This window comes from Felis catus, chromosome B3, assembly GCF_018350175.1.
Source record: "Felis catus isolate Fca126 chromosome B3, F.catus_Fca126_mat1.0, whole genome shotgun sequence".
Taxonomy (NCBI): domain Eukaryota; kingdom Metazoa; phylum Chordata; class Mammalia; order Carnivora; family Felidae; genus Felis; species Felis catus.
Window position 1 is genome coordinate 80,859,062 of NC_058373.1, and position 11,282 is coordinate 80,870,343.

The window sequence follows — 11,282 nt, forward strand, 5'->3', positions numbered from 1 at the left end:
CCCTCCCTCCTCAGTAGCCCTGGCAACCACAAATCTTTTTACTGTGTCTATAGTTTTGCCTTTTTCAGAACGTTGGAATAGTTGGAATCATATAGTATGTAGCCTTTTGGGATTGGCTTCTTTCACTTAGTAATATGCATTTTCCCTTAGTAATGTGCATTTAAGGTTCTTCCATGTCTTTTCATAGTTTAATAGCTCATTTCTTTTAGGACTGAATAATATTCTGTTGTCTGAATGTACCATATTAATCTATCCACCCACTGAAGGACATCTTGGATGCTTCCAAATTTTGGCAATAGGAATAAAGCTGCTGTAAACATCCATGTGTAATTTTTTTTCATGTGCAGGCTTCTGTGGACATAAGCTTTCAACTCATTCGAGTAAATACCAAGGAGCGTGATTTCTAGATCATATGGTAAGAATATGTTTAGTTTTATTAAGTACCAAAGTGTCTTCCAAAGTAGCTGTACCATTTTTGCATTCCCATAAACAATAAATGAGAGTTCCTGTTGCTCCACATTCTCATCAGCATTTGGTATTATCATTGTTTTGGATGTTGCCCATTCTAATAGGTATATAGTGGTATCATATTGTTGGTTTATTTTGCAATTCCCAGAGTGCCTGGCTTGTTCAGTTGGTAGAGTATGCAACTCTTGATCTCAGGGTCAAGAGTTAAAGCCCCACATGGGGCATGGAGCCTACTTAAACAAACAAACAAACAAACAACTAATAATAATAATTTGCAGTTCCCTAATGACATCATATTGGGCATTTTTTCATATACTTATTTGCCACATGCGTATCTTCTTTGGTGAGGTGTCTGTTTGGATCTGTGGCCCATTTTCAAATTGGATTATTCATTTACTCATTGTTGAATTTTAAGAGTTCTTGGGGGCATCTGGCTGACTGAGTTGGTGGAGCATGCAACTCTTGATCTCAGGATTGTGGGTTCTAGCCCCATGCTGGCTATAAATATTACTTAAAAATAGAATCTTTACCAAAAAAAAAAAAATTAAATTAAAGTAAATTAAATTAAATTAATAAAACAAAATGTCAGATACCCAGGCCATATCTCAGACCGCATCAGTCAGAATCTCTGAAGGTAAGGTCTAACCATCAGTACTTTTTAAAGTGTAGTAAGAGACTCTAGTGTGTAGCCAAGGCTTAGAGCCATTGGCCTAAGTCAATACAATAATAACAACATTTAATTATAGTAATTCTTATTACTATTGCAGCTAGATTTTATTGGACACTTACCATGTTCTAACACTCTTCTAAATGTATTACAAGTATTACTTCATTATGGGTATTAACTACTTTGACCTACTATCTGTGTGACCTTGGTCTTTCTGAGCTTTGTGTTACTGATCTGTAAAGACCAAGATGATGATAGAAAGTAACCCCTCATTGAATAATTATATTAAACAAGATGATGCATATGAAATGCATATCATGTGTTAAATACTCAAAAGTGCCAGCTACTAATATTATTGTATTACTGGTTCTGCTCTCTTATGTGGTATGCTAGGTCTGCTCCCTCTTTCATAAGATAGGTCATGAAACAATTGAAGACAACAGTCATGTTCCCATGTCCTCTCTTCTCCAGGCAAAGCAAGTCCAGTCCCTTTGACTGCTTTACCCTCCTTAGGTATGTTCCAGCTTCCCCATGTTCATTAACTGATTCCTAAGCCAAAAACAGTGCTTCACATGAGGAAAGACCAGAACAAAGGAGTGCAGTCTTTGTTGCATTGGGTTGGGAGGGTGGTAATCACATCCCTCTTCTGGCTCACACAGAGTTTGCAGTAAGCTAAAGTTGTAATGCCTTGCTCCCTCAACTTCCAAGGCAGCTTTCCTTCTTCACTCTTTTCAGTAGATATTTTTGACCTTACTATTTAGACTTATTAAAATCATTTTGCTCGTGGGGCGCCTGGGTGGCGCAGTCGGTTAAGCGTCCGACTTCAGCCAGGTCACGATCTCGCAGTCCGGGAGTTCGAGCCCCGCGTCAGGCTCTGGGCTGATGGCTCAGAGCCTGGAGCCTGTTTCCGATTCTGTGTCTCCCTCTCTCTCTGCCCCTCCCCCATTCATGCTCTGTCTCGCTCTGTCCCAAAAATAAATAAACGTTGAAAAAAAAAATTAAAAAAAAATCATTTTGCTCGTTCTGTCACAGTGCTGCCTTCTGTGGCAATCTTTTTGAATCCTGATCAAATATGACAATGTATCATCCATACCCCCCAGACTCTTTATTAGTAGTCAGTTAGGTAAAGGTGTTGGACAGAACATGGCCAAAACGAAGGCTCTGACATATTATAAACCTTTCACCAGGGTTTATTGGTGAAATAAACCTTACTTATCCATTTACTTATTTATTTCTCCATTAAGTAACATCCTCTGGATATAGTTGTTTAGGCAACTATGACTTTATCTTATGACTTTGCCTAACAACATAATCACCTGACCCACTTTTCTCCTTCTTGGCAGTAAGAATTTTAATATACTTTCATTTAAAAAGTGACAATATTGGGGCGCCTGGGTGTCTCAGTTAAGCGGCCAACTCTTGATTTCAGTTCAGGTCATGATCTCACAGTTGTGGGATTGAGCACCACATTGGGCTCAGTGCCAAGTGTGGAGCCTGCTTTGGATTCTCTTTCTCCCTCTCTCTCTCTGCTCATGCTGGCTCTCTCACAATTAATAAATAAACTTAAATAAAAATAAAAAGTGACAATATTGAGAAAATGAAAACCAAAACTGAATTTTGTAGTATAAGATGAACATATTTATATGTAAGAATTTAAAGGAAATCATTTCAAATACCTTTTTTAAATTAAAAAAAAATTAATTAATTAATTAATTTTGAGAGAGAGGGAGCATGAACAGGAGAGAGGCAGAGAGAGAGAGAGAATCCCAAGCTGGCTCCACACATCAGCACACATCAGCACAAATATGGGTCTCAAACCCAGGAACCATGATATCATGATCTGAGCCGAAACCAAGAGTCCAACACTTAACTGACTGACTCATCCAGGCACCCCATCAAATACCTTCTTGAAATTGACTTGCTTCTACTGTGGCCCCTGAATAATAACAGTTGAGGAAGTTGGATGAAGAATATATATAGGAACTCTTATTTTATTTGTAACTTTTTTTATGTTCAAACTTATTTCAAAATTAAGTTAAAAAACAAAACAATAAGATTAGCTTGAGCTGATGAATTCTTAGTAATGCTATCTACTAGGAATCACTCTTCTAAAGATTTCAAAAATGATGTATTTAAATTTTTTTTTCAGCGTTTATTTATTTTTGGGACAGAGAGAGACAGAGCATGAACAGGGGAGGGGCAGAGAGAGAGGGAGACACAGAATCGGAAACAGGCTCCAGGCTCTGAGCCATCAGCCCAGAGCCTGACGCGGGGCTCGAACTCACAGACCGCGAGATCGTGACCTGGCTGAAGTCGGACGCTTAACCGACTGCGCCACCCAGGCGCCCCTAAAAATGATGCATTTAAAAATAAATTATAGAATTTTGACAATTTGTTACAAGATTCACCATATCCAATATATATTCCTTGGTTGTGAAGACAAAAAAACAAATTATAGTTGTAAAAGTTGTATGCTTTATGTTACTAGATAGCTTGTTCTTCCTCCAAAGCTAAAAAAAACCCTTCTGTAATTTGCTATTTGTCAACATCCTGTATCCTTCATCTTGAGAAAAATTATTCTTTCCAATAAATAGTTTGTTATTTTTCTTTAGCATAGTTGGGTGCATAATAGTTACTTTACAGGTTTAGTTAGAGGAAAAGTAGGATCTGATTTACAAAAATTCATTCAATAGAAAACTTTCAAGGACCTAACTTTTGTAAAGAATTATATTCTCTAATTATAGGTTTCAAAATGTGTATTAGCGGAAAACCTTATATAAGTTGTATACATTTGAAGTTTGTCCTTCTGGATATTTGCCATTAAGGGATTATTGTTAATCATTTTTATTTTATCTATGATAATGGTATAATAGTATATTTTTGTAAAAAGAGTCCTTATCACTTAGCAAGGCATATGAAAACATTTACAGATGAAATGATATGATAACTAGGATTTGCTTCAAAATAATTTGAGGGACACCTGGCTGGCTCAGTTGATAGAGCATCTAACTCTTTATCTTGGTCATAAGTTCGAGCCCCACCATGGACATAGCGTTTACTTTAAAAAAATAAATAAATAAGAGACACCTGGGGAGCTCAGTTGGTTAAGAATCCAACTCTTGATTTCTGCTCAGGTCATGATCTCATGGTTCATGATTTCAAGCCCCACAATGGACTCCATGCTGAGAGTGTAGAGCCTCCTTGAGATTCTCTCTCTCTCTCCCTCTCTCTCTGCCCTTCCTGTGGTTCCTCTCTCAAAACAAGTAAAATAAACTTTTAAAAAATAAAAATAAATAAATGAAATAAATAAATAAGTAAATAAATAAATAAATGAAATGAAATGAAATCTTTAAAAAAATAATTTGAGGGCGTAGGGGGTAGAGTTAGATGAAACACATTTGGCCATACATTGAGGATAACTACTGAATCTGGATAATAGGTATACATGGCGGTTCATCTCATTTTTTTTATGTTTATTTATTTTTGAGAGAGAGAGAAAGAGACAGAGTGTGAGCAGGGGAGGGGCAGAGAGAGAGGGAGACGCAGAATTTGAAGCAGGCCCAAACTCTGAGCTGTCAGCACAGAGCCTGACACAGGGCCCGAACTCAGGAACCGTGAGATCATGACCTGAGCCAAAATCAGATGCTTAACTGGCTGAGCCACCCAGACACCCAAAAAATGACAAATATTTTAAACTATAATAGCAAGTTACCAAATCACAAACACATTACAATCCCATTTTCTTGTATTTGTTTGTTTGTCCTTGGTAATCATTTTTTTTTATCTTTAATTTTAATTCCAGTATAGTTAACATACAGTGTTATATTTGTTTCGGGTGTACAGTATAGTGACTTAATTCTATACAATTCTCAGTGCTCATTGTGATAAGTGTACTCTTTAATCCCCATCACCTATTTCACCCATCCCCACACCTACCTCCCCTCTGGTAACCATCTGTTTATTCTCTTTAGTTAAGAGTCTGTTTCTTGGTTTGTCTCTCTCTCTTTTTTTCATTTGCTTGTTTGTTTTGTTTCTTAAAATTCCACATATGAGGGAAATCATACAGTATTTGTCTTTCTCTGACTGACTTATTTCACTTAGGGTTATATTGTCTAGCTCTGTCCATGTTGTTGCAAATGGCAAGATTTCATCCTTTTTTATGGCTAGGGAATATCCATTGAATATATATACCACATCTTCTTTATCCAGCTATCATTGGACATTTGAGCTGCTGCCATAGTTTGGCTATTGTAAGTAATGCTACAATAAACATAGGGGTGCATATATTCTTTCATAGTGTTTTTGTATTCATTGGGTAACTACCCAATAGTACAATTACTGGATTGTAGCATAGTTGTATTTTTAATGTTTTGAGGAACCTCCATACTGTTTTCCACAGTGGCTGCAGCAGTTTGCATTCCCACCAACAGTGCATGAGTGTTCCTTTTTCTCCACATTCTTGGCAACACTTGTTGTTTCTTGTGTTGTTTTTTTAATGTTTATTCATTTCTTTTGAGAGAGACAAAGAGCAAGAGTGTGTGTGCACATGTAGGGGAGGGGGAGAGAGAGAGAGAGAGAGAGAGAGAGAGAGAGAGAGAGAGAGAGAATCCTAAGCAGGCTCCACGCTCAGTGCAAGATAGGGCTCAATCTGACGAATTGTGAAATCATGACCTGAGCTAAAATCAAGAGTTGGACACTTAACTGACTGAGCCACCCAGATACCACTGTTTCTTGTGTTTTTTATTTTAACTATCCTGACAGGTATGAGGTGATATCTCGTGGTAGTTTTGATTTGCATTCTCCTGATGACAAGTGATGTTGACCATCTTTTCATGTGTCAGTTGGCCATCTACATGTCTTTGCAAAATTGTTCATATTTTCTCTAAATTTTTTAATTATTTGTTTTTTTGATGTTGGATTGTGTAAGTTCTTTATATATTTTGGATAGTAACCCTTTATTAGATATGTCATTTGCAAATTTATTCTTCCATTTAGTAGGTTGCATTTTGGTTTATTTAATTATTTCCTTTGCTGTGCAGAAGTTTTTATTTTGATGTAGTCCTGGTAGTTTATTTTTGGTTTTGTTTCCCTTGCCTCAGGAGACATAGCTACGAAAATGTTGCTGTGGTCGATGTCAAAGAAATTACTGCCTATGTTCTCTTCTAGGATTTTTATGATTTCAGGTCTCACATTTACATCTCTAATCCATTTTGATTTTATTTTTGTGTATGGTGTAAGAAAGTGGTTGAGTTTCATTCTTTTGCATGTAGTTGTACAGTTTTCCCAACATTATTTTTTGAAGACATTGCCTTTTCCCATTATATATTCTTGCCTCGTTTATCAAAGATTAAGTGACCATATAATCATGGGTTTGTTTCTGGGTTTTCTATCCTGTTCCATTGATTGGTGTGTCTACTTTTGTGCCAGTATCATACTATCTTGTTTACTATAGCTTTGTAGTATACCTTAAAATCTGGAATTTTGATACCTCCAGTTTTTGTGGGTTTTTTTCAAGATTGCTTTGACTATTTGGGGCCTTTTGTGGTGCCATACAAGTTTTAGGATTACTTGTTCTAGTTCTATGAAAAACATTGTTGGTATTTTGTAAGATCCCATTTTAAAACTCTCTATATATACTTTGAATAAACATTAAGGGAGAAGTTTAAAAGAATGTACCTCAAACTGTTAAGTGATTTCCTCTGAAAAGTGGATTCAAAGAAAGGTAATAAGGGAGAGAGCACTTTAATTTTTTTATGTATGCCTTTTCAGTGTTTAAATTTTTTTTACAGTCACTTTTGCAATTAAAAAATTACTTTAGGGGCACCTGAGTGGCTCAGTCAGTTAAGTGTCCAACTTCTGCTCAGGTCATGATCTCGTGCAGTTCATGGGTTCGAGCCCCACGTCAGGCTCTGTGCTGACAGCTTAGAGCCTGGAGCCTGCTTTAGATTCTGTGTCTCTAGCTCTCTCTGCCCCTCCCCCACTTGCACTCTGTATCTCTCACTCTCAAAAATAAATATTAAAAAAATTTTTTTAATTAATGTAATGCATTAATAGTGGAAAATTTGGAAAATTTTGACAATAAAAAGAAAAATAATCACCTACCACATTGAGGTTATTATTAACATTTTGATAACATTTATGGCCTTTTTTTGTAGACATAAACATTTATAAAATCATACATATTACAGATTGTGATCATATTATCAAACACTATGAAGTTAATATGACATTACACAAGTCTTAAGCCTTTTTCTTGGACTTCTTACCAAAGTCCAAAATTCATCTTCCCATTACTATCCAAACTCATGTGTGAGTGAAAGAGTTTTTTATCCCTTTTATCAGGTAACTAAAGTTGCCTAAGGGCTAGGTTTGGATAACCAGAGCCAGGAAAACTAGCTGCTTAAAATTCTACTCTTAGAGATCACTGTGTCTGTCTAGCAGAGTTAAAGAGGTGAACAGTTATTCAGATAAAGCTGCTTAGGATAAAAATCAATCTAGGTCATTCAAAACCAAAATTATCTTTTACTTCCCTAGAGGTCATTTGCCATAGATTATTTGTCTAAAGACCTAAGAAGGTAAATCGGAATTTAATATAAATGGAAAATTATTTTACTTACTAGGCAAATGCCAATGCCTTGAGAATACCTGCAAACTATGTATATGTATCATTAATGTGGGAATGTGGATATGCTGAGATACCTAGAGATGAAGGCAGAGAGTTTCTTGACCAAGAAAATTAACCACGAGTTAATTTTCAAGTTTTCAAGGAAATTTTATCTATACTAGTTTTTCTTTGACAATCATCATGACTATTTCATTGCAAGGTTTTTAATTATTATTCAGTTTCTTTAGGTTTATAGTCAATTTTCTGATGTGTATATCATATGTTATATATATGTTTATATTTTATATTACAAGTCATATATATTCATTATGAAGTTTACATATAGATATATACATGTGTACATCGTAAATATGTATATATAAACTGAATAACAGGTCTATTGATGTATAATTCATATATCATGAAGTTCATCCTTTTAACGTGTACAGTTCAGTAGTTTTTAGCATATTCACAGAGTTGTGCATCAGTTACCACTGTCTAATTTCAGAACATTTTCATCACCTTAAAAAAGAAACCCTGGGGTGCCTGGGTGGCTCAGTCTTTTAAGCATGTGACTTTGGCTCAGGTCATGATCTCATGGTTCATGAATTCGAGACCTGAGTCAGGCTCTGTGCTGACAACTCAGAGCCTGGAGCCTGCTTTGGGTTCTATGTCTTCCTCTCTTTCCCCCTGCCCCGCTCATACTGTTTCTCTCTCTCTCTCTCTCTCTCTCTCTCTCTCTCTCAAAAATAAATAAATGTTAAAAAAAAATTTTTTTAGGGGCGCCTGGGTGGCTCAGTCGGTTAAGCTACTGACTTCGGCTCAAGTCATGATCTCATAGTTCGTGAGTTCAAGCCCCGCATCAGGCTCTATGCTGACAGCTCGGGGCCTGGAGCCTGCTTCGGATTCTGTGTCTCCCCTTCTCTCTGCCCCTCCCATGCTCATACTCTGCCTCTCTCTGTTTCTCAATAGTAAATAAACATTAAAAAAAATTTTTTAATAAAAAAAAAGTAATTGAAAGTAATTGAAAAGGCAACCCATGGAATGGGAGAAAATATTTGCAAATTATTTATCTGATAAGGCACTTTTATCCAGAATATATAAAAGCAACCCATGGAATGGGAGAAAATATTTGCAATTTTTTTATTAAAAAATATTTTTTAATTAAAAATAAATAAATAAATAAATAATAAATAAGGAAATCCCATACCCATTAGCAGTTATTACACACTCTTTCCAAGACCCAATCTCTGGAAACCATTGATCTACTTTCTATCTCTATGGATTTGCCCACTCTAGATATTTCATATAAAAGGTATCATACAATATGTGGTCTTTTGTATCTGGCTTCTTTCATTCAGTATTATGCATTCAAGTTTCATCCATATAGCATGTATCAGAACTTTCATTCCTTTTTATGGCTAAATAATATTCCATTTCATGAATATACCACATTTTCTTTTTCAATCCATCAGTTCATGGACATTTGGCCATTACCAGTTTGGGGCTATTATGAATAGTGCTGCTATGGACATTCATGTACAATATTTCTGGTAGATACATGTCTTCAATTCTCTTGGATATATACTTAGGAATGGAACTGTTGAGCTATGTTGTTTAGCTTTCAGAGGAACTGCCAAATGTTTTCCAAAGCAGCAGTACCATTTTACATCCCTACCAACAGTGTATGAGGGTTCTACGCTTGTTACTTTTTTTATTTCCATTTCCCTAATGACTAATGATGTTGAGCATCTTTTACGTGCTTGTTGACTGTTCATATATTTCCTTCAGAGAAATATATATTAAAATCATTCATCCATATTTATATTAAGTTGTCTTTTCATTGTTGAGTTGTAAGAGTTCTTTATATATTCTGGGTAAAAGTGCCTGGTCAGATAAATAACTTGCAAATATTTTCTCCCATTCCATGGGTTGCCTTTTCAATTACTTTCTCTTTTATTTTTAAAAATATTTACTTATTTATTTTGAGAGAGAGAGCATGATCAGGGGAGAGGAAGAGAGAGAGGAGAGAGAATTCCAAGCAGGCTCCACGTTCAGCATGGAGCCCAACAAGGGGCTCAAACTCATGAGCGGTGACATCATGACCTGAGCTGAATTTAAGAGTCAGATGCTTAACTGACTGAGCCACCCAGGTGCTCTGCCTTTTCAACTTCTTAATGGTGTGTCCTTTGAGGCACAAAATTTTTAAAAAATTTTTTTAACATTCTTTTATTATTGAGAGACAGAGACAGAGCATGAACATGGGAGGGGCAGAGAGAGGAAACACAGAATCTGAAGCAGGCTCCAGGCTCCGAGCTGTTAGCACAGAGCCTGACATGGGGCTTGAACTCACAAACTGTGAGATCATGATCTGAGCCTAAGTCAGATGCGTAACTGACTGAGCCACCCAGGTGCCCCTGAAACACAAAATTTTTTAATTTTTATGAAGTCAAATTTATTATTATTTTGTTAAGTACTTAAGGTACCATTGTCTAATCAAAGACCATGGAGATTTACATTTATGTTTTCATCTAAGAGTTTTATAATTTAGGCTCTTACATTAAGGTTTATGATCCACTTTGAGTTAATTTTTGTATACTTTGTGAGATGTAAATCCAACCTCATTTGCATGTGTGTGTGTGTGTGTGTGTGTGCATGCGTATCCACTTGTCTCAGCATCATTTTTTGGAAAGACGGTTCTTTTCCCATGAATTCCTTGCCACCGTTGTTGAAAATCAACTGACTGTAAATATAAAGGTTTATCTGGACTTTCAGTTATGTTTTATTGATCTGAATTTCTATCCTTATTTCAATACCACCCTGGCTTTATTACTGTAGCTTTGTAGTGTGTTTTGAAATCAGGAAGTGTGAAGCCCCCAATTTTGTTCTTTTTCAAGATCATTTTGGCTATTGTAGGTACCTTGCATCTCCATATGAATTTAAGATCAGCTGTCAATTGCAAAAACAAATACAAAAGAACAGCAACAACACCAGCTCTGATTTTGATAGGGATTGCACTGAATATTTGCATCAATTTGGCAAGTATTGCCATTTTAATAATAAGTCTCCCAATTTATAAACATAAGATGTCTTTCCATTTATTTGGTTCTTCTTTAATGTCTCAATGACATTTTGTAGTTTTCAGTATACAAGTTTTGTCCTTTTTTTGTTAAATCATGGAGACTTTCCATGTGCATTCTGCTTTTGTTGGGTGAATATCTGGTAGGTCTAATTGATTTATAATAGTGTTCAGGTCTTCTGTTTTCTTGCTGAATATCTGTCTGGTTGTTCTAGTCATTCTTGAAAGTAGAATAATGAGGTCTTTATTATTGTCGAATTACCTATTTCTCCCTTCAATTTAAAAAAAATTTTTTTTTACATTTATTTATTTTTGAGAAACAGAGTGAGACAAAGCATGAGTGGGGGGAGGGGCAGAGAGAGAAGGAGACACAGAATCCGACAGAGGCTCCAGGCTCTGAGCTGTCAGCACAGAACCCAACATAGGGCTCAAATTCACAAACCTTAAAATCATAACCTGAGCAG